Raw genomic sequence first — 21,607 nt, 5'->3', positions numbered from 1 at the left:
CCTGTTTCCCCGAACAGCCCATTTCATAACTTTATACATTTCAGGGGGGTACTAGTACTAGTACGTACTAGTCATCTGATATGCCTCCATCTTTATTTAATTGGCGGTCGGGGAAACGACATTCGGGGAAAAGTAGCACAATCAATACAAATAACTTTGTACAATACAGTTTATGTCTAAAGTTTTATTCTACAGCTCCATATGCATTTACCTTGCTAATTTGCTTCCACAAGCAAATTATCGTGATCACAAGCTTCATTGTTGAATTACTTTCCCATGTTGCGCTAAAATTTCTAATAGTACAGTAAAAAAAAGAACATTCGGGCTCAACCGGGATTTGAACCCGGGACCTCTCGCACCCAAAGCGAGAATCATACCCCTAGACCATTGAGCCGCTGATGGTTTGAGTCCGGGCTAAGGGTCTCAAAAATCCCACTTCTCTCGGTTGAAAACTTGTTTCATTTTTCGCACGGTCGAAATAACTTATACGCACTGCTGACTGTGTGAATTTTAATGTGCTTTGAAGCGTTGTTTTATCAAAGCCTTTTTCTGATTGGATACCGTTTTGACTCATATTCCGAACACTTAAGGCCGAGAGTGACTTCAAATGCATCTGATTAGCATAAATTAACTGATATTTGTGAACATTTATATTTCTTCGCTTAGTCTAACTGTTAGCTGTTGGGTGTGCCGATAAAAATGTTCATTTAAACCTATTTAGTATTGATTTTACGCAAACATATGGAACAACATTTTGATTCAAATGCCGAACACTGTGTTCAATCTGTCTCATATTCCGAACACCTTGATTCAAATTCCGAACAGCACAAATAAATCGTATTCAAATGGTTAATTTCGCAAATAAATTCATCTAAGCTAGTTTTACTAACCTTGAACTAGAGAATCATTACTACTCCCGAGGTATAAAATAAATTTTAGGACGTTAAAATTGGTTTGCAGTTGACTGCCATTTCCAGCTAATTTGGTGACATATTTCAGCGAAACATTTCAACCAAATCGCCATACAAAAACCGAGTGTTCGGAATATGAGTCTGTTCGGAATTTGAGACAAAACGGTACATTTCACACCATGCAATCTAATCAAATTGCTATCAGCCAAATAATAGCAACAAAATCTATCCCAAGACTCCATCTGCTGCTCCCAACAGCTGTTCCTAATTCGCTCCTATCAAAAAATGACCAGCATCAGGCTATTTTGCACTGAACACCATCGCACTTTGGTCGCGCAAGTTTCCGATCTACCCCAACGATAACGACGACGACGGCGACGACACGCGATGAGAAGAGACACTTTATGATTCTAATTTCGATTGACCACATGCGACACCCACACTAGAGCCTGTGTGCTCCGGATTGACCGAAAAAGTTTTTTAAATTAAATTTTCCTATCCCTTCCGGAATCGATTGGCGTTCGATTTCCGCTTCGATAAAATAGTCACACAGTGCTTCTTAGATCGTTATTATCAGATAAAAATGCGAATTATTCCATGAGGGATGTTTAAAGCAAAACCACCAATGACAAAAAAATTACTAATTGCGAGTCATTTTCCGCTAATCAGCATGAAGCAAATTAACTAGCTGCCTAGTGCATTGAAAGGAAAATAGACAGCTATGAAAGCGTATTTACTAAGCTGCGTTCCAACAAAAACACCCGAAGTTAAAAAAAATGGTTTCAAATGACGCCTATGAATGATGATTGCAACTCCCCCACATGCCCCTTTAGACTGATGCAAATTTTGAAGTTTTTGCTCCCCTATGCTTAAACGATGTCAATTATGATGGATATGATCCTCTCAAAATTTGAAGTGATTCGGAAGAAATTTGGTTGTGCACACGCCATTTGAAATTTATATGGAAATTACTATGGAATAGGCAAACTTTTTGTGTTCAGTCCTCTAACTGCTCGTCATAATAATCTATTGAAAAGTGAACACACTCATCTCATGTGAAAACTTCCCAGCTACAACTTTGCTAAGACCACTCTTCGATGAGACGTAAGGATAATTTGTTATTTTTGATAACAAAGTCTAAATCATGCTGAGATGATCATTCAATTACTTTCAGAGCAACACTGCTTTTTTGCTGTAGAACATAGTAGCCTGGATTACTTTGATCTATTCTTCCAGCCAGGAGCACCAATGTTGCCTGCCGAACAGTTGGTGAAGCATGCTACATGCAAACCAACTTTATGATGATGAATAACAATTTATCCTGATGTCAAATCAAAAAGAGCGGAAATTCATTTTTCGTATTTTTAGTTAAGTGCTTCTAATGGTTACGCATCAAGTAAGATGAAACTCTTAATTTTGTCCTGTTTTTTCAAAATTCCGCCCAGAGGTTACAAGCATCTAGTAAACCAATGTTCAAGGTATATTGCTTCTGATGATCAAAGTAAATGAAAAACTGCTTATATATCACTAATTTATTTTGAGATTTTGGTGCTGGCAGTTTAGTCGTATAAAACAAGTGGTCATCAGTGATGACTCAGCACAGATTAGACGAAGATTTCTTATTTCTGTTAATATCAATCTTGCAGAGCACCGTGTGTCAGAGCAAAAAACTTTCATCGATAATTTATGAATATTAAATTCGAACGATAAAGGTCGAAGTTCCCGCGATGGCGAGGAGGAACCGAGTGCCAATTCAAGGGGGATGCAAATTAAAAACGAAATCGAAAGCAATTTAAAGCCGTTCAGCTGCTGTTGAAGGACGTTTGGGCCTTATGCCACAACATCAGGGCGCGGTCGGTATAGCTATCTTCTCCGGGTGGCTACCGGAGAAGTTTGGTGGAATCCGTAAAAAACGAACATCGTGCACAACAGCCGAAGCAGAAGCAGCAGAATTCATCTAGCATAATTAGGAAGGCAGACATTAACATATTTCTTCGATAATAATTTTCGTAATAGTTATCATTAAGCGCAATTTTTCAACGTGTAATGAATAGCTAAGTGGATTTTAATGGAACGCGGGTTGGATGGAGGGGGGTAACTACGATTTTCAGAGGCAGGATGGTCTCTCTGGCAGATATCGGGGAGAAAAATCGGTGTAACAAATGGGATGTGCCAAAGTGTGGAAGATTTGCAGCAGTGATGGCTGTTCGTTGGAGATGTTTTGCTCGAAGAAAGTAAGTTGTAAGTTGCTGGGAATGTGAAGTGTGAATCACGAGAATGCCCTACTTTTCTGTTACTGGGTTCAAATTAGAAGCTTAGTAATAAACGAGCCTGACGGCAAATTAAAAATGTTCAATGTTTCTGCCGCCTTTCAACGACATTTATTATAAATTTCAGGGTCAATCACAAAACTTTTCTAGTTTTTCTGATTTTTTTTCGGAAATTGTTGCAGTTTTTTACTTTTCTCGGGAAGTACTGTTATCTCAGTTACCTCTTAACCCATTAACGCCCGAATTATTTCACATTCACAGTAAATCACCTGATTCTTTCTGGAGTATAGCAATATGATAAGAGAATGCGAAAATTGTCATTTAAATGGAAATCTACGGTCATATTTTAGTTACAGTACACATTGGGTATATGCACGGAAAATATTGAAAAAATGAGAAGACTGAATTAACATAAATATAAACTACAAAACGAGATTTCTTACAAAGTTATGAAAACTACACCATATAATGATACTTGAATGTGACCTGCATACGAAAAAACATACACATCGTTTACACATACAAACATACATACATGCAAACAGCCGCAGTAGTCACATACACATTCTCCTCTTTCATTTTACTCCAAAATCGTTAGTATCAAATGGTTACGAGGTAGGTACTTACTTATAAGATGAAGAGGTTTTGTGCCTTTTTGAGAAAGATCTTTTCAATTGATCACTCAAAGGGGTTTTTCCCTCTTCCAAATTTTAGTGAAAAAAAAATAAATAAATAATAAATAGGTACTTACTTATCTCTCCCGTTAGGCCGAATGCCGTTTGGCCGAAAGGGTCGTTAGACCGAAAGAGTCATTAGGACGAAAATGGTTGATAGTTCTAATGAACCGCAAAGTCGAATAGGTTATTAACAGTGATAGGTCAGGATAATTTGCGTCACCTAGAAGCCTCCGGATCAATTTTCTGGTCGAATGGATTGTTAGTTGTTAGATAAGGATAATTTACATTACGTAGACGTAGGCTTACCAGATGTAAATTTTGGAAAGGAGGACATTTCCTGTGATTGGCTTTGAAAAAGGAGGACACTTTTGTTTTGTTTCAAAATAGTGGGATGCTGTGGCCACGTCATTGCGACTATAAAGCATGTTTCATATTCTGACGCAAATGCCATTGCTTCCTCTCTAACATCCCAAAATGCCACCAACCAAATATCGAATCTGGTTTTTCTCACACCAAACTCAAAATCCCCGGATTGACCTTAACTGCAAATAATTCATGACTCAGATTTTACACATGAATGCAGGGTAATAGTTCTATTGAGATTATAACGTGCAGGGTAATGATTTTTTACTTAGAAGTTTATTCAACAGGCCAGTGTTTGGGTCTTGATCCGAATAAGCCGATCGAACCATATTTGGATAGTGTAACAGTTCGTGAACCATAACAGTTCGTGGCACATCGCCACGTAAACCATACATACATATCTAAAATATTTCAAAAACAATTCTAAAGTATTGTTATCAAACAAAAATTACAAAAAAAAGCTGTAAACATGTTGATATTTTTTGTGGAAAACAACGATTCGAAAAATATTTTGACAACACAAACGTTTAAAACGTGGTGAACTCTCGTTTTACCCTAATACTTACAGCTTTAATTGTGAACAAAGTTAATTCAAAATAAAAATACTGAAGTACTTGAACGAATAGAGAAGGAAATTATACACACTAAGCTCTTACGGTGAATTTCACCGTAATCTCAACAGCTGAACAGTTCGGTGAAATAAAACACCGTAATTCCATCGAAATTTTACGGATTCCGGTGATTTTTCACCGAATACTGTAAAAATTTACCGTACTCCGTTGATTTATTTCACCGAACTGTTCAGCTGTTGAGATTTTACAGGAATCCGTAAAATAATTTGAGTGTGTATGAATGGAAATATTGTATATCCTCACTCTGAAAAAGGAGGACATTTTAAGTCCAAGGGAGGACGGGAGGACATGTGATCAAAAAGGAGGACATGTCCTCCCAAGGGATACCATCTGGTAAGCCTACGTAGACGCCAACAATAACCGCTATGAAATATAACTAGAAAGAACAGCCTTTGAATAGAATAAGGGAAAAAAACACTGATGATTGTGTTCAGTGTTGATAGACTCACACTCAAATCTTAATAAATAAGCTCTCCCACGAGAGCAAATTCATTAGACATCTGCTTCGTAAATCTCACGCTTGTTGTTTCCATGCAAAATCATGCCGTCAAAAATGATTCAATCATAAAAACCGTCAAAAACTTGTGAAAACTGAATGTTGTTGTTTACGTTAGGAAGGATTATTATAATTATACCATACCAACAATAAATTACGGCTTTGTGCCAGAAAACAGTGGAAATGCGAGGCAATTCATGAAACACATGAGCCCCATCCATGATTTTTTAACTGCTGAGTTGCTCACTCATGAAAAATATCAGGAGTGAGTTATGAGAATTTAAGTTTTTCACAACACTGATTGTGTTAGCCATTTGGAACAGTGGTAAATGATCGAATGTTATTTCGGCCTAACGGCATTCAACCTAATGACCTGCACCCATATGATTTCTATGAATATGGTGATATTTTGTAGAAATAAAAACCACAACACGATTCTCAAGGTATTTCCATATTATTCTCACAGACCTTTTAAAGGTTTCCCACTGAATTCCAATAAAAATCGAACAGGATTCTCAAAGGATATCCACCAGATTCCCACAGAATTTCCATATTAGAAACCCTGTAATCCCTGGGTCCACAGTCCACACTGGAAGCTCATAATCCCCACTGGTATCCCAATATCTACACTAAAATACACGACGGAAATTCTAAGATCCACACTAGAACCCCAGGATTCACATTGGAAACCAAAAACTCATGTTCCAATACCAGGATCCACACTGAAATCGCAAGATCCACTTTGGAATTCAATTTCGTATTGGAATTTCACGACCCTCATTACAATCCCAGGATCCAAACTGAAATACCAAAATTCCCACAGGAATCCCAATTCCCGCACTGGAATCCCAAGAACCACATTGACGCACTACGAACAACACAACACTCACAGTATCCACACTGATACAAGAAACCATACTGGAATCCTAAGACCCACATTAGAAGCCTAGCATCCACAATGCAGTAAGACAATCTTAACTAGAACCCCAGAATCCACACTGGAACTTTTGGATCCAGACTGAAACAACTGAATTCACATTGCAATTCCAGGATCCACACTAGATTCCCAGCATTCATACTGGAATTTAAACTAGATTCCTAGAATTTATACAGATATCCCAGAATCCCCAATGGAATCCAAAGATCCCTACTGGTTTCCTAGAAACCACAACAGAATTTTAGGATCCACACTGGAATCACAGTACTCACACTTGAAGTTTGACATTGAAATCCCAGGATCCACACTGGCAACACAGTATCCACACTGGAGTCCCATACACGAGACTCAGGATCCACACTGGAGTCCTAGTATTAATAATGGATTTCCAGAATCCACACTAAAATCCCAGTATCCACATAATCATAATCCACCCAATTATTTACAAAAATAGCTATGAACGAAATAAAGAACGGCCGTGATCAAACTCTGCTCATCCAGCAATCATGCCTTTTTTACATTTGGTTTAGGGTGATGTGCTAGTATCCATCGCATTAAGCATTGATCAGTGAGAACTGCAATTTTCCCAGTATTGCAGTGAATGATGCTGATACAAGCCGATGCCAAACAATTCTTTCTCAAAACGGCTTTAGCCTTGTACAATAACATTTTGATAAATCTTGATCTCTTTTTGGAAATAATGCAAAGAAAATGCATCTTACCGTATTCTCAATCCGTCGTATCGTTTTCAACTCCGTCGCAATCAGTTTCCAGATTCGTCTCACTACTTACGGCTCACTTTGATGTATTGAGTGGTTAAAACACAATACATCAACGCTATAATAAAATGTTTACTAGGAAATATAGATCTACGGGCATCTCCCTCCATTCCTTCAGCATGATGGAATATACTAATTTCCTTTAAAATTAATTGTTCCCCACCAAAATTTAGCCCAAACATATGAACACAATTACTTTTGACCGTACAATTCTGGCATTTGCTCACAGTACAGCGAAAACAACACAATCAAAGGAACCGTATTTTTACGTCGAGCGTCTCGCACACATTGATGCGTACAAACTTTTTTTTCTCAGTACGACGGATTGAACTTTGTTTACCGTCGTTGGGGGTGACAATGGGTCAAAAAGGGATATGTGCGATTTATTTTTTAATAACTATCGCAATTTAACTCCAATAAACTTCAAATTTGGTATGTATGCACTTTGATGGTACATTAACAACTGTTCAAAAAATTAAAGACATATATTTATTCACAGCGGCACCACAAGTGAATGAGAAATGACCCAATCTCACCCCATAGAGGGGGTGACATTGGGTCACTATAATTGAAATAACTTGTTTTTGAGAATATGATTTCAAAACCTTTCACAACTGAAAAATATTGACAAAAAACGATGCAAACAAGACAAAAAGATATCTAAGATGTTTCACAAGTATGATAACCTGAAAGATTATACTGAAAATTGAAGAGCTATGAGAAAAAATCTGTAAACCCAACATTTATCGTCAAGTTTACATCAATTTTCCCTACAACTGTCTTCAAAGTCTCATCCCCATTGCTATAAAGCCCATTCAGTTTCCCCAAAGGTGTACTGAAACAGTGATTAGTTTAAACCTTCGCAAATAGTTAAATTTCGGTGCGACATTCCACGATCAATAAATTTCAGGCAGAAGTTGACGTCATAATCCCAGTATTTCAGCGATCCAACTCATTTGCACTTCCGTGAGATGTTTCTTTAATATGAAAACACTGATAAATAATCAAATTTAGAAAAAAAAACACCCTTTTGATAAAAATTTACGATGTTGCTGCGCACGAAACACAGTTGCTGGTTTGAGAAGTTGTCAAAATGCGTTGTATTGTTATTCAATGCACGGAATACTCAAGTAGACTTGTTTGATGTTTCAGAGATGCTGTATTTAGAAAGAATAAACACATCTTAATGAAAAAAGAGAACACCCGGCACCGTAAAATGTCAAAAAAGTGGACTTGGAATTTCATTTACTATCGTTCTTGCTTGACCCAATCTCACCCCCATTTTCAATGTTTTAGACATCGTACCGAAAAAAATGATTTTTTTGTGGGAAAATCAAACAGATTCCGGAAAATACTTGTGATGTGTAATGAAAAGACTTTCAACATTCTACTAATACAACGATAGAGGCTAGAGTACATGCGTGATACTTTGTACAGGAGAAATTTTATGTTGTAAATTTTATCTAGTTTCAACATGCAAGTTTATTGATGTAGTACACAAAAACTACTATTTCTAAAAATGTATATTGTTATGAATTATGTGTAATAATATGTTCCCTAACATATGAATTATAAATTTTAGTAATATCAGCGTTATTAGCTGAAATATTTCACAAAACATATTTTTCCGTTTTGACCCAATCTCACCCCCTAGACCCATTGTCACCCCCATCGACGGTACATTCTCAATTATACGCGGCGGTTGAGGAAATTTCGTAAAATTTGGGGATTTATTGAAGTTTTACGGCGTGTGATTGGAATGAAATCCTTCAGTGAAGAAGTACGAAGGTTTTCCATAGTGAAAATAAGTGCCCGGCGATGTAAGTCACAAGTAAGTGGTGTGACTGATGTCGATCGCTAAGCATTTCTCTCAAATCGTGTTCGTCCATGCGATTTCGGTGAAAAAGTGTAAAGTGGATAATTGAACTGAAGTTATTTATCGAAATACAGTAGTTTCGTTGCATTTTTGGTGTACAGGTGGACGAATCATAAAAGCTTTCACAAAATGACATTCGGAAAATGAATCTATGTTGCAGGTAAGTTGGAATATCCGCCGTAGTGGAACATTTTAAGTTTGATACGACGAATAGTAGCTCTTACGACGAAGTAGAACGAAACCCTATTCTGGTTCTCCGATGCAAGAATCTGTGATCACATCGGTCACTGTTGGATCGTGAGCGAGTGAACGTGGATCCGGCTTCATATTGGTTCATTCTGCGTCAACGGCATGATGCTTCCCACCACTGGATCCATACTGGAATCTCAACATTCACATAACTACGCTATAGTCTTAAAATTCACACTGGAACACCAGGATCCATATTGGTTTCCCTGAATCCACATTTAAATTCTACGATTTACACTGGAAACACATTTTCCACACTGGAATGCCTGAATCCACATGGAAATCCTGGGATTCACACTGAAATACCAGAATCCACACAGGAATCCCTGGTTCCACACTTCCCATCCTCACTGAGATCCCAACATCTGTAATCTCAAGATCAATTCTGAATCCTCAGGATCTACACTAAAATACCAGGACTCACACTTAAATTTGTAGATCCAAACTGAAATTCCACGATCAACGGTACAATCTTAGGAATCCATTCTGGAACACTTGCATCCACACTGAAATCCAACGATCCTCACTTGAGTCCCAGCATCCACACTTGAATAGCACAATCCACACTGGATTTCCAGGATTCATCCTGAAATCCTTGGACACACTTGCATATCAGTATCCAGATTGGAACATAAGGATCTGCACTGGCATCTTTACATTCACCCTGGAATCCCAGGTTCCATATTGAAGTCACAAAACTTTGTTTCGAGCACTTTTAGAACTTTTGATTGCACAATTTTTTCCGAAGAAAGAACAGTACATCTCTTATGGTTACAGAGTTATCAGAGATTTTCTTCGAAAAAAAAAATAGTTGCTTTCAAATGCCGATATCTCTGAAAGGCGCAAACGGATTCTCAATCTTTTGTCGCCATTAGAAAGATGACTATTTTCGCTGTTTATGCTGAGAAAGCTGTGAGGACGGTTTTTGTTTGAAAAGATTAACACAATTTTGAAAATAAAATGTTTTTAAACGAAAATCGTCCATAATTTGAAAAATAGTCGGGATAGCTGAAGGCACCAAAAATGTGCAAAATTGAAAGTTCTGAAAGTGTTTCATACAAAATATTCATAAAAAAAATCAACGCTTTAGGATATATTCACCATGAACCGAAGTTTATACGGTAAAGGAAGCGATAAAGCGATAATTTCTGGAACAAATATATTGTATGTAAAGTCTTTTAAAATTGAATACACATGTATTGATATCGATCATAGTAAGCGGAATCCAAGGAGTTGAAAGAAGGAACATTATTTGCTGAAGCAGTTTCTGAGTGATCAAGGCCCACCTTCTGGTTCGCTACCTTTGACAGACATTTGGGACTGGTCAACACAAGATTTTTGACATTTTGAACCATTTAGGGTGATATCCAGTGCTGGGAATGATACTAGTAGCAGGCTTGAATTTCGTGAAAATCACGCGGTTCTCCCAGTACAGTTGTTCAAAAAGGTGAATCTCATCAAGTAACCTATGTTGGGTGCATGAATTTTCCAAATCATTAGTGTAATTGAAGGCTCTAAATGCGGGGAATAGAACATTTTTCTACAGTAATTTTGGGTCGCCCTTAGCAACGGGTTTTTTGCTATTTTCAAGGCTTTTTCATGGGCATGAATTTCACTGATTTCGCTGAATGTGATTTGCTTTACTTGGCTACTGTAGAGTGAATTTTAAGATTTTTCCCAACCTTAGTGATATTTACACACTTAAAAACGATATCGATGTTCGGTAATAGTAGTTTACGCACCCAGTTGCAGAATGATGATTTTTACAGCACGAGTCGTACATTGATCCAACGAGGCTTGCCGAGTTGAATAATTACGACGAGTACTGTAAAAATCGAGTTCTGCAACGAGTTGCGTACAACATTTTTTGCAATTTCGTAGAAGACCACTTGAGTGTACCAGAAACCATATGGGAATGCATTCACCATTATTTTACAATTTCTGAAAAATGTTGTGTTATGATTAATTACTCAACTCAAAACTGTTGCGTAATGGACCATTACAGTACTGGTTTCAGTTGCGTAATGACTATCACCACACTGCATAATTCAGTGCAGGAAAGTTTCATGACAGATTGGCGTGATGAATAACAGCCTATTACGATGAGAAATTGCAAAAACTATTTTACGGTTTTTGATCAGTAAATCACAAATAATATTGAAAGAATCGAATATTTTTTACCGAGTTTTCGTTAAAACGCAACGAAAACAAATACCTAACAAAATTTGCAATCTGTCTGGAGAAAATTTTCTTTTAGTGAGAAGCTCCTGCAACAGAATCATTTTCACGGAATGGACGGACGAAAATTCCATTTTATTAATATTTAAGCCATATCGCTGCTCACGGTAAGTATTCAAAAATCTTTCGACGGACCAAAGACGCAGCTAAACTCGCACAGTATCGCACTGGCTGGAAAGATAGCACATTAGATTACATTCGCCATGAATTTTGGATCTTTTCTTGTATGATTTCACATCCCAAACTTTTCGCGGCGATCCAACTCGTTGGAGGCTGCATAATTGAGCGAATTTTCGACATGTAAGACGTCGTGAAAATTGAGTTTGTGGGTGCGTTACAATAGGACACCAGATTCCAATCACGGGCAGTCGACAGAGGCGGAATGTGAGTTTTATGGAAATATAGCGGAAATTAAAAAAAAATATGATCAAATTTGGGAAAATGAGAATGGGATTAGGCTATTGAAAAAACTGAAAAAAATCAGTAATAAAAGAAAACAAAAATAACTTTACCGAATAAGACAGTAACGTTTTGGATAGGTTGGGCGGTATGAATAAAATGTAGAAATGTTGAGCTAACTACATTCTCGGTAGTGAACACCACATGTGGAACACGAGTGGAACATATTTGTGTCATTTTCCTTTTTACACGTTTCGAACATACTACAAACAACGTGCTGCTATGAATAAAGGTAGCATTTACTACAATGCTACTGGTAGTTAGCTTCAGAGGTTGCTACACATGCTTTGAGATTGCGGAATTGAATGGTATAATTCACTTTTGAGTAAAAACCATGGAAAAACGTTATGAGTTTAGATATTTTGGAAGGTATTTTCAGTTTTGCTTCTGAATTCTGAGGTTACGAAAACATTCGCGGTAATTCTGAGATTCCGATAAGATTACCGGCCGTAGAAGTTTGTAATATCCGTGTGAATTCTGGAATTACGATAATAAAGTTATTTTCTGTGAATTTCGGAATGTCGGTGGGAATTCAGTTATTTATTAACTAACTCTGAATTTTACGTTTGATTTCTGACATCTCAGATTCTCAGATTTCCTTTAGAATTCCGAAATTCCTGTAGGAACTTTGGGATTCCGAAAGGCTGGTTGGATTTTTATTGATAATTCTAGAATTTTAAGTCATTCTACGAATATTGAGGAAACATAAGAAATCTGGTAAAAACTCTAGCATTCGGGTAGGAATGGGATTTCGGTTAATACCATTAAGAACCCCACCGATATAACAAGAATATTACAGAAACACTTAGAATTTCCAAAATTCAACATGTTAAGAAAACACACGGGGAGCCTCAACATTCTACCGTTATTTCACCAGAATTTCAGTATTGGTGCTAAGAAATATGTGCTCCCTAGTTTGATAGCTGAGCGGTTCCACAGAAAATGACAATTTTTTTTTTCCCAAATTTCATTTTTATACTTTTTGATTTGGATGAAATTTTGCACATGCTTTCTTTATGCCCAAAAATGCCTTTTTGCATCATCGGTTCGCCATTTTGACTCTAGCCTTATTTTTGAGAAGGGCCTAAGAAAAAATTCCTTAATAATTTTCAAAAAATTATAACTTAGAAACGGTTTGTCCGATCAGTTTGATGTCTTCCGCAAACTTTTAGATTATTGTTGGGACTATCTAAAAAAAATATACACTATAAAAAAATGTTGTAATTTTTTATATTTCAAAAATAAAGCTTAAAAATCAATTTTCTCAAAAGTTGTATTTTTGATTTTTTTATAATACGTTAAAGTAGACAAAAAATGGATTCATTTGCACAGTGGGTCAAGATGGAGAAATCATGGACTAAAAAGTTAAGATTTTTTTTAAAAAAGATGAATTTTAGAAAATGGTCATAATGAACTTTTTAAATGTTTTTCAACTCGATTTTATGAAAGTACGCAAAATTTACAACAAAAAAGGTGTACGGGAAAATCAGGCTAACTTTTACCGTTTTAAAGATACAGCGATTTTAATACAAAATTATGAAATAATTTTCAATTTTCGGTAATTTTCGAATGTTTCATAAGCCTAGAAATTTGTTCATTGTCTGAAAGAGCAGATAATTTTTGACTAAAAATATTTTGACTTGGTATTTTTTTTTTTGGTATGAGGCGAATTAAAAAACGTGCCCTGTAAATATGATTTATTTATTGTTTTAACGAAACGCAACTTCAACATTCAACATTGTGATATTTTGATATGTAATTAACAAGAAAATATGGAACTAAATGTTAAAAGTTAAAAAATAGGGATGACAAGGGCAGAGCAATTTAAACTCTTAACTGTATTGACTAAATCATGGACAGCCGAGACAATTAAGAACATATTTGATACAAATTTATACACGGCAACAGAAGCAAAACAATTACTGAACAAAAGCGGCGTGCATTCTACTATTGGTCCGAGGGCAACCACTGGACTGGATAAAAATATCAAGCACGTGGTTTTGCAATTTTACGAGGATGATGAAACCAGTCGAGCAATGCCTGGTCAGCGTGATTGTGTAACAATTAGGAAGGACGGAAATGCCAAGCTGTTCAGAAAAGGCTCATGACCACATTGCGAGAGGCCTACAACCAATTCCAGGAATTGAACACTGAAATACAAATCGGATTTTCATCCTTTGCTAAACTTCGGCCTAAAAACTGTAAGCTCTTAACTAGCTCGGGAACTCACAACGTTTGTGTATGTACCATTCACGAAAATGTGAATCTCATAACCCACAGCTTAAAAAATACGGTTTATCTAATGAATTAAAAGTGTGTTGTTGATGAAATTATTTTTGAACAATGGGTCACAACTGATAGATGCGATATAGAGACGTTGACAAAACTATTTCATTCAAAAGTTAGAAAAATTGATACCACATGATTTAATTAAAAAAGAGCAGTCTACATTTTTGAAAAATAAAAAAAATAACTTGTAGGAAAGAGAATTTGTAGCTATATGTGATTTTTCAGAAAATTACTCTTTTGTACTTCAGGATGAAGTTCAAAGTCATCACTGAAATGCGCAGCAAGCAAATATTCATCCATTTGCGATTTATTTTAAGGAAAATGGCATGCTCAATCATTTAAGCTTTGTAGTAATTTCCGATGATTTGCGGCATGATTCTATATCCGTTAACTTATTTATCTCAAAAATGATTAATTTTATACGCCAAGAAAAGCACTTAAATTTGAACAAAAGTTATTTCATGTCCGATGGAGCTGCATCACAATATAACAATAGAAAGAACTTTTCTAGTCTTTGCCAATTCAAGAAAAACTATGATATAGATGTTGAATGGCATTTTTTCGCAACATTGCATGGCAAAGGGCCCTGCGATGCATTAGGGGGAACAATGAAACGCATGGCTACTAGGGCTAGTCTAGCTAAAGAACGAGAACATCCCATCAAAAATGCCAAAGGATTATTTGATTGGACTCAAAAGCGAAAGGAGGAGCAACTAACACAAATTTTCACAATTCTTTTCTTATGCAACTACAACAGAGTATGAACATATCAAGGAGCAGCTCAATGAACAATATTCGAAAGTAATAACTATTCAGGGAACACAAAAATACCATTCATTTATTCCAGTTTCCGTAGATAAAATAGAAGTTAGGCAATTTTCAAACTGTAATGATAGTTAAAAAATTGTAAACATTATGAAAAAGTAATAAATATGTATCAAAATAGGACGCTCCTTCATTGTATAAGAACATGAAATAAAATGCTTTCAGAAAAAAAAAATCTTTATTTTATCAACTCGAAAAACATCCGAAAACAACCAAAAGTTGTGAATTTTCAGTAAATTTAATTTTAAAATCGCTGTATCTCGGAAACGGTTGCAATTAGCAAAATTTTCTCATGTTCCTTTATTGTTGCAAATTTTGCGTACTTTCATAAAATCGAGTCGAAAAGCATTCAAAAAGTTTATTTAGACCATATTGAAAAATCAACCTTTTCTTAAAAAATCATAACTTTTTTGTCTATGATTTCTCCATCTTGATCCACTGTGCAAAAGACTCCATTTTTGTCTATTTTAAAATATAAAAAAAATAAAAAAAAATGATTTTTGAGAAAATGGATTTTTAAGCTTTATTTTCAAAATATAAAAAAATTACAACATTTTTTACAGTGTATATTTTTCCCAGATAGTTCCAAGAATAACCTAAAACTTTGCGGAAGACACCAAACCGATCAGATAAATAGTTTCTGAGTTTTAATTTTTTGAAAATTGTTAAGCCATTTTTTCTTAGGCCCTTCTCAAAAGTAACGCTAGAATAAAAATGGTGAACCGATGATGCAAATAGGCATTTTTGGGTATAAAGAAAGCATATGCTAAATTTCAGCCAAATCAAAAAATACAAAAGTAAACCGACATTCGAATTCAAATAGAACCGCGCCTCAGGTTGTGCGATTTGCAACATAGCGAATTTGAAATGATCGTTAAATGAGTGGTCGATGGAAATTTCTTCATTGTTACGTCTGTTTGTCTGTGGCTGTAAACTCAAGATCTCTTCATAGGTTTTAAGCTAAAATCCAAAAAATCGTCGAACATTGCACTGAAAGGAACGTTGAAGTAATAAGAACTACGAACATGTTTTTAAATTTACTATCTCCATGATCATTGTCATTGTAACAATGGACGCTTTTTATGTGCACTGCTACCCGTTATGTTATAAAAGCTCATGTTCGAAAGCAGTACGTACTGTATGTTGCGCAAGGGGGGTAAAACCGACCACTGTTGATGGGGTAAGACCGCCACCCCTAATTTATACTAATAAAATAAATAAACCATTTAAAAAGTTGTGACTACGTTATACAATTACTATTCAAGTAAAAATAAATCACTTTTGTAAAAAATACAAACCAAATCCACATATTTTAAAAATACAAGCCAATTCCGCAAAAATAAAAATGTTTTTCTCACTTAAGAATCAAAAATGTTGAAAATAAACATTCTTTAACAAACCCTAGCTCAAATCTCTTTTGAAAATTATCTAAAATTTTGGAAAAAAAAACTCAGATTTAGCCAATTTAGGCATTGAAAGATGAAAACAAATTATTACTAACTAAATGCGAAAAAGCTCAAAAATTTCAAGTGAACGTTTTTGAAAATTCCTGGGTGACTGATTTGGAAGAAGTGAGAACTATTAAAAAAAATCAAAAATTGGAAAGCCCCTGGTGATGAAGGAATTTTCTACATCATCATCAAGAAACTTTCAGAGAGCAGCTTATCATTCTTTGTTTGATATATTTAACAAATGTTTTCAGTTCAAATGCCAAGGTTGTACCAAATGAAAAATCGCACAACTGCAGAAACTTCCAGCTACCGTCCAATCAGCATTCGACAGTATTTGGCATGAAGTCTTGATCGAAAAATTATAAAACTTGAATTTTTCAACACACATTGTAAGAATAATTCAAAGTTATCTGTCAAATCGTACACTTCAGGTTAATTATCAGAACTCCAGGTCTTAAAAAAAGACTTCCTGTAAGATCTGGTGCTCCTCAAGGCAGCATTTTGGAACCAATATTATACAATATTTTCACATCTGACTTACCTGAGTTACCTTAGGGATGTCAACAATTTTTGGTTGCGGATGACACAAGCCTCTCCGCCAAAGGATGAAGCCTGCGTGTCATCTGTAGTAGATTTCAAAAAAAGTTTGAAAATGGTTTCTTCATACTGAATGAAAACAATTTTCGTAATTTGGAAGTTTTGCATATATGAATTAAAACTCTACTTATAATATTCTCACATAAACTAACAGCTTTGTATTCGAAACCTGAAATAATGAAGCTCTTTTACTGCAATCGCCCATAAAGTCCCTCATATTCAAGAGATAGCTACGAATTACACATATTTTTTTATACGTTCAGCTTGAACGTAGACGACACGACGAAAAACGCGGCAAACGCACACCTCCCGACCAACAATTTGACGACGAAGGCGGACGAGATTTAAATCCAATATTTACTCCCGCGTGTTTTGTTTTCTAGGCATCCTTCCTTACCCACCCTCGGTTGTTTGCCTTCGCGGAACGCGAACAGAATAAATGAAATATTTGTTATGATTTTTTTTTTCACTGCTACTCTCTTTCCCTCTGTGCAACTCCTCCCATCTCCATCCGGGAAGCGTTATTTTGTTTTTGGCCAACACGTTCACCAATCCTGCCTCCCTGGAGTTTTCCCAATTCATTTGTTTGTTGGCACCTCTGCGCCATTCGTGCTCTGAATAGTTCCATCAGAGGACGTGGCGCGAGGGAATAAGACCACGTTGCTGCATGTAGAACACATAGAGCTAGTGAGTAAACTATGTAGCCCCCGGAAAGAGGGTTTGTTTCCGTATATTTGCTATTTTGGTTCTTTCGGGCAAGTTTATCTTTTAATGACTTGTGGGAATTGCAGCATGTTCTTTAAATGATTTTTATTCAAAATCAAGCGTGACGACAATTTCGAACAGACTGAACTTCAGAAGTTGCCGTAGGTGCTCATTAATAATGGAAATGATAATGGTATGGCGACTCGGCGGCTTGCTACAATCAAGAACAATTTGGAGGTACCATAAATCATTCACTGATGCTTGAATAACAAATGGTAAAAAACGAATTTCGTCCTCCCCGACGGGGAATTGAACCCCGGTCTCCCGCGTGACAGGCGGGGATACTGACCACTATACTATCGAGGATTTATACTGATAGATAATTCAAAACTGTATAAGAAATTTTAATTGATTCAACTTATCAGGTTAATTGAAAATAGGGAATAGTGATTCGTGTTGGGGAAGGGGTGGTAAAATGAACACCTTAAGGAAATCATCTTGTTTCTGATAGAAAAACGAGGAATTTGTATAGTTCCATATTTTTGTCGATAGCAAAAAACGATGGAAATGTTCATTTTACCTGCACTATGTTAGTAAAATGAACAGCTGTCAAGGCTGGTAGCGAGTCACTTTTTAGTGACTTGGTCACTTTTTTTAAGCCAGTCACTTCAAAGTCTCTTTTTTGAAACACTTTCAACTAAAGTCACTTTTTTCGTCAAAAAGTCACTTTTTTCAACTATTTTGAGCAAAACTTTCTGGAGAAATTATAAATCGGCTTATTAAAATTTTGGCTACATGTCAAGTTAGATCATCACCAGAACAAATTCATGTCAGTATCAAAATATTGGCTCATGGTTTGCTTGTGAAAAAAAAAGCTTGGACAAAATGTTATCTTTCATAGAGTGTAAGTTCATTTTTATAAAACTAAAGGTTTAAATATTTAGTATTATTTTAAAAAAATCTTTTATTAATTTTTTTATATCTTGTGGTGGGTAATTAGATGTTTATCTTCTATTGCCTAACACTACATTTTAAAATATATATCCTCATTATTCTCTTTGTCTTCGAAATTCGTTTTATCAACCAAACCATCCTGATACGCAAAACAAAGAAAAAATGTTTATTGTTCTTTTTGACAGCAAAAACTTATCATACTTCTTAGGACAGACTTTATTTGCAATCCAAACCTTTAAATATGACCAGATAGATCTTAGCTAAAGTTTACACTAAGGGTTTTTCTGTCGACGTATCGCGTTATTTAAAAAACGACGTAAAAAAGACCTCGTGTTTTTCGATGTTCCATGACCATACGAATCATAACAAAACATTGTTTTTCACGGAAATAAAAAAAGGCTTAGGTTTTTTTTGTCGTCGTTTTTTTTTTTATAAAGCATGTTTTTATGCGTTACTGCGTAAAAAATCCAGTGTACAGTGAAACCTCCATGAGTCGATATTGAAGGGACCATCGACTCATGGAAATATCGAGTCATGGAACAGCAATCCTTTGGAAAGCTGCTTTTAGGGACCATCATAGTAACCATGAAATTTTGTTTTTAGTATGGTTCCATGAGTCGATATCGAGTCATGGAACATCGACTCATGGAGGTATCACTGTACTTCCTTTTTTATTATGCATATACAGGGGATAGGCAAAATGATTGAGATAAGCAAAATTTTGCCCAAATTCAAATGCTTATAACTTTATGAAAAATGAATGAAATTGGATGCATCTGGAAGCAGTCGACGGCAAATTTGGTCCAGTTTTAGAAACTTCCTTGGCCATGCATATTGGCCACTAGACACCGGAGATGTTCCGGATTTTCTGAGGTCATGTCCAAATGTCATTTTTTCTGTCGCTTGTATTTTTGTGTGGTGTAAAGTTAGATAGATGTTTGCAATTTTCCTAGAAACTAGAACTAATAGGAAGTTGACTGCCACCGGACGCATTAAGATTGGTTGGAAATCTTCAGAAATATGACCATTTCCGTAAAACTGGTTCCGGAAAGCATGGTCAGTCATGTTTGTATTTCCAATCATGTAAATATTATCCGGAGCTATATCCAAGTGGACATCAACCTTAAAAATGATGTTTCCTGCAGCGTATTTAGAACCATTAGATGCACAGACCACTCTATAGAAGGTTCCAGGTGCCCTGGGGGAAGTGGTCAATTAGGAACATATCCGGAACCATATCAATATGGGCATCAAACTTCATTATTTTCAAAGGTTATGCTTTCCGAAGCATTTCCAGCACCACCGGCTGCCATGACCACTTTATAGTAGATTCCAGGTGCCCCGGGGATGTGGCCAATTCAAAACATGCCCGAAAACACATCAATATGGGTAAAAACATCAAGATTTTTGAAGGTGATGCTAATAGAAGTACAGGGTGTCCATCCATCCGGGAAATCCGGGAAAACCGGGAAAAACCCGGGAATTACAAATGACCGGGAAAAATACGGGAAATACCCGGGAATTTGATGAACACCCCGGGAAAACAAAACATAAGACTACCGGTTTATTTAAATTTTTAGTACTATGGGGTAAAACTAAAATTTTTAACAAGGGGTGCACCACCGTCTGTATTTCATACTTCGCATTATGATTATTTTTTGGTGAGGTGATAAAGAGATACTTAACGATTAGGATCTTTGAAAATTTTTTAAAGGGGTACTTAAGGATTTCTGACAATGTTCTTGGCGAGATGCAAAGATTTCATATGCCATGATTTCAAATGGAAATCGACATTTGAAATCATGGCATATGAAATCTTTGCGGGAATCCTAACGAAAATCGAATCGATATTCGACCAGTATTTAAAAATTCTATCTGAGAGATCACTGAAATGGTTATAGTAGATTGCTAATAAGATTTTCAGTAGATTCTAGAAAAGGTCCTTGGCTGATTTGCTTTAAATTCTTAGAAGTTAATGTCCCTCTGACATTTGGATAAAAATATATTTTTTTAATATTATCCGTTCAATGTTTTTCTCACAGGAGCTCTTTTTACTCAAAATTTCAATCACAAACCACATAGTAAATGTTCATTTAAACAGCATAAATGCTGATACATATTTTTTAAATTGCTGTTTTCTGAAAAAAATCATATAAATTCATTGTAAATTTAAGAAAAAAACAAACGAATTTAAATGATTTAAAATTGTTTTATTGAAGTTTACACTAAGATATTTTCTTGAGGAATGCGCAGAAAATTACTGACATATTTTTGATTTTCCTCGGTGGATTTTTACTTATTGTACCCAAATCCTTGGCGCAACTCGCATATAGATAACTGGATTTCTATTTGATTCCTTGTGAGATTTTAACATATTCCTGCAGCAGTACTTCTTGGGAAGATTCTTGAAGGTTATCCGACTAGCTTTTCTGATAGTTCCAGGTGAAATTCATCCCACGGTATATAATAAACTATGAAACCCATTAGAAAGTGTCTTGAAATATTCACAGAAGCCTCCAAAGTTGATGCTTGCTATATTCCTTACAATATCTTCCAAAAATTGCCTGGCAAAAATATCTTCACGGGTAGATCCATACAGAAGACCATAGAAGATATTATATGGAACGCAGACGTGATCTGCGTGAGACCCTGTCAAGGATATCTATTGATAAATGTAAAATTTTTCGAAGGATTTCCCTATACCGCTAATTAGATTCCTTGCCAAGCATCTTACGCGTGTAAACCAGCGCAAAACAAACACGACAGACTCGCGAACAAACTTGATGAGAGTAGGTTTGCGCCTGCCTGCACGGGAGAACATACCAGAACAAATATTAAAATGTTCGTGAACATTTACTCGCGTGTAACTAAACAAGGTGAGATTTATTATGTTTTTGAC

General features: G+C 35.9%; 2 non-coding genes across 2 annotated transcripts; both read right to left on the bottom strand.

Moving 5' to 3' along the window:
* Positions 1 to 322: 322 nt before the first annotated feature.
* Positions 323 to 394, bottom strand: Trnap-ugg. Its single transcript has one exon. It is a non-coding gene; the product is annotated as a tRNA-Pro (tRNA).
* Positions 395 to 18,048: 17,654 nt separating this feature from the next.
* Trnad-guc lies at positions 18,049 to 18,120 on the bottom strand. The gene has a single exon. It is a non-coding gene; the product is annotated as a tRNA-Asp (tRNA).
* Between the last annotated feature and the right edge of the window lie 3,487 nt (positions 18,121 to 21,607).

This window comes from Aedes aegypti, chromosome 3, assembly GCF_002204515.2.
Source record: "Aedes aegypti strain LVP_AGWG chromosome 3, AaegL5.0 Primary Assembly, whole genome shotgun sequence".
Classification (NCBI taxonomy): Eukaryota; Metazoa; Arthropoda; class Insecta; order Diptera; family Culicidae; genus Aedes; species Aedes aegypti.
This window is presented reverse-complemented; position numbering and strand designations above follow the sequence as displayed.